Source organism: Acartia tonsa, chromosome 10 (assembly GCF_053477335.1).
Source record: "Acartia tonsa isolate MP-2025a chromosome 10, ASM5347733v1, whole genome shotgun sequence".
Classification (NCBI taxonomy): domain Eukaryota; kingdom Metazoa; phylum Arthropoda; class Copepoda; order Calanoida; family Acartiidae; genus Acartia; species Acartia tonsa.
In genome coordinates, this window is record NC_137269.1 from 4542090 (window position 1) to 4545813 (window position 3724).

Genomic DNA, 3724 nt, shown 5'->3' on the forward strand with positions numbered 1-3724 from the left:
AACGCATTTTGTGTAAAACATAAAAGAATTTACCAACTTCCGTTCGTTTAATATTATATTTATTTTTAGCGAAGCTTTTCTACGTTTAGGTTGTTGGTCTGTACGCCTCTAATACTAAAGCTATGGTTGTCTATATGGGCTAGTTAGAATTGTACAATTGGTTTTAAACTTAGGTGTTTCCAGTAACAATAAGGAATAATCAGCTTTAAGTGTTTTTTTTTCATATTTTATGATTATTTTACACATTACCTACTAGTTTTTAAAGTTGTAATAAGTGTAAGTACGTTCATATTAGGCATTTAAACAATTTTACAAATTGATGCTGCGCTTCGCTAATATGAATGTTGTCATCCTTGTTTTTTAATATAAAAAAAAACAGGGAGTGAAAGGTCATTGGGCTGTATATCTAAACTAGTCCCCAAATGTTTACAATAATATTTTCTTATTTGTTGGCTTAACAACTTTGGGGATTTTTATTGGTTGGTTATTAAGTTGAATTTCCAAACGTTGCAACCACTAATTGTAATTTACAGAAGGGGTAATTTTGTGTATCATCATTGGGAAATTGGGAATGTACATCAATTTATCGGCCATTGTCTTATCCCTTTCGATACCTGATAAAAAAAAACTAATTTCTATCTACCTATCCTTTATATTAATGTGTCGACATGAATTTTTAAATATTTTTGAGTCGGAAGTTCAAAGTAGCGGAAAATTTTAAGGGCTTTTTGGGAGGAAAAGTTTTTTTGGGGGGGGAGGGTGTTAAGTGCCTCTTTATAAAATTTCCTTTATCAATATTTTTTTAGCAAAGCAGCTTCTCTATAATATAAAATGTCCGTCTGTCTGTCCGTCTTTGAGAAAAAGTATGAGAAATTTCTCGGCTAATATTCAATGAGAATGAGAGAGAGAGAGAAAGAGAGATAGAAAGAAAGAGAGAAAGAAAGAGAGAGAGAGAGAAAGAGAGTGAGAGAGAGAGAAAGAGATAGAGAGTGAGAGAGAGAGAGAGAGAGAGAGAGAGAGAGAGAGAGAGAGAGAGAGAGAGAAAGAGAGAGAGAGAGAGAGATAGAGAGAGATAGAAAGAGATAAATAAGACAAAAATATTTTCCTAATTTTCTATTAAATTTGGTATTTTCTTCACATCTGCTTATTAATTTTATTTTGTCACGGGCAGACAGACAGACAGATGGACGGATGGACAGACAGACAGATAGATGGACTTACGGACGGACAGACAGATAGATGGTAGATTAATAATTTATGATTTTACACTAGTGTGTCAATTTTTAATTAAAATGGGAGGAGTTGAAAAATAATTCTTATTAGGGTAAAGATAGATAGAGAGAGAAAGAGAGAGAGAGAGAGAGAGAGAGAGAGAGAGAGAGAAAGAGAGAGATAGAGAGAGAGAGAGAGAGAGAGAGACAAACTTTTTCAGTATGACTTCGATTCATATCCGCTAAATTAGGACTGGTTCTTAGCCTTAACTGAAAAATCATGTATAGCATCGTATTACAGACAATTGGCCACGAATATTGAAATAAAAATCATAAAATTAATACCAGGTTTGCTAGACCGGGACTAACAAAACTGGTTTTAAGCTTTTATTTCAATATTCGCAAATAGCTGTCGTCTTTAAGACGATGCGATAAACCAGTTATTTCAAGATCTTATTGAACAAGCGGACAAACTCAATTATTGAGAATCTTTAACGCTAAAAGTAGGCGGTTTTTCTATATGCAATAAAGAAATTTTGACGCTTTTTACAACACCTTTCATAAAGGATTAAATTTTTAATTCATTTTTTGAAGATTTAAGTATTTGGAAAAAAATATATTTTATTTTTCATTATAGAAAAGTAGTGAGGTTTTTCAAGATCTCACTAACCACTGAACCGATTGAGTTCTAGATTATAAGGAATAGGTAACAGAATGGCTCAGAATGGCTGTATGCTATTTTTTCATGGATTTAAGTCTAAGGGTGGTTTTATGCTATTTTTGTTGGGCATCCGATAGCAAATACTAAAGTAGTAGGGTTCGAGAAAGCATTGTATTGATCATGGGCAGTATTTATGCTATTATTGGAGAGAGAGAAGGGGTTAAGTTACCCCCCCCCCCCCCTACATGTGTATCTGTAAAATAGCTTTGAACCCTCCTTGAACCAACTGTAAACTTCACTGAAAATTGTAAAAAGATCGGCCAAGTCGTTTACGACATCTTAGCGACTATACAGAAATCTCAATATTTTTTACTTAAAAACGGTTCTACGTGGTATAATGTTTAAAAACAGCATGTTATAATGAATTAAAAATATTATAATATTACCTTTTTATAATTTAAAAATCACTTTAATCAAAATAAGTTTATAACAACTTAAAAACATACATTTAATTATTTTTCACAAAAAAACACAGTTTTTTGAAAGATTTTACATAGAGAAAAACGACGTACATATTAGTGCACACAGTGTTATAGCAAACTAAAGGCAGCTCACTCAGTAAGAGGAAATTTTACACGGAGAGACGGACGGTCCCCATACCCCTCCCCCTTCTCTTCTGTGCTCTCTTTCTTTATCTATCTATCCTTCCTCTCACATAGGCGGACGAACGGACGGACTTCCTGCTCCATAAAGTGAGAGAAATATATTCAAGTGACATAACAGGAGAGGTGGAGCTGTGGAGATTATTAGGATACCATTCCCCAAAAGAGAAGGCAATAATTCTCTCAACTGAGTTTCGCAGATTTTTCTCTGAATTGGTCTCCCGCATTTCCTCGCACACAGATTACTCTACTGTAGAGGCATGTGTGTTTGTGTGAATTATGCCGTACCGGCCCGACACTACAGTCTACGCTACTTGTCACAGGCAAAATAAGCTTGCGTGTGTGTGTGTGTTTACATTATTTCAATATTTAAGCCTATTTAAATAGGCCTTTCAATAATTGAGCCGTTTCTGATATCATAATTGACTAAAACACATATTAAAACATTTCATTTCTTTTTCAAGAAGGAAGAAATATTTATCGCATGAGTATAAACAGCTTTCCGTGGATTTGTTTATAATACAATATGATACAGGATTTTTCAGTATGGCTTAGAACCAGTTCTAATGCAGCGGATATTGATCGGTTTCGAAGCCATACTGGAAATGATTATCAACATAACTGTTTTTGAATATGGAATAAAATGTAAAAGCGGCTTCTTTTCTGATGTAAATCATAAATAGATTATCTATTTAAATCCAGGGATCTAAAGGGATAGGATATAGCTGATAAATTGATGTACATCTCCAATGATGGTACACAAAATTACCCCTTCGGAAGATTAAAATTAGTGGTTGAAACATTCAATTAAAGTCCCCAAAGATCGTAAGATAACGAATAAGGAAACATTACTATATAACTTTGGGGACTAGTGAAATAACCAGCCCAATGCAATGTCCCCTCCCTCCTTGAGATTATCTACTTAAATCTGTATCTATATGGCGTGTTTCCTGCCTTGCCGTAGATATAAAACAAGGATGACAACATCCATAAAAAAACGAAGCTTAAAATCGGAAGGAAGGACAAACGATCAATAATTCTTGAACATAGAGATGCTTTGCTAATAATATTTTACCTTGTTGTCATAGGAATCCAAAAATCAGATCAAACACAAATGCAAAATTTTGTGGTGGAAAAGAGGTAGAGGAAGGCAATATCTTATTAGTTTTTTTTTATCGCATCGTATTATT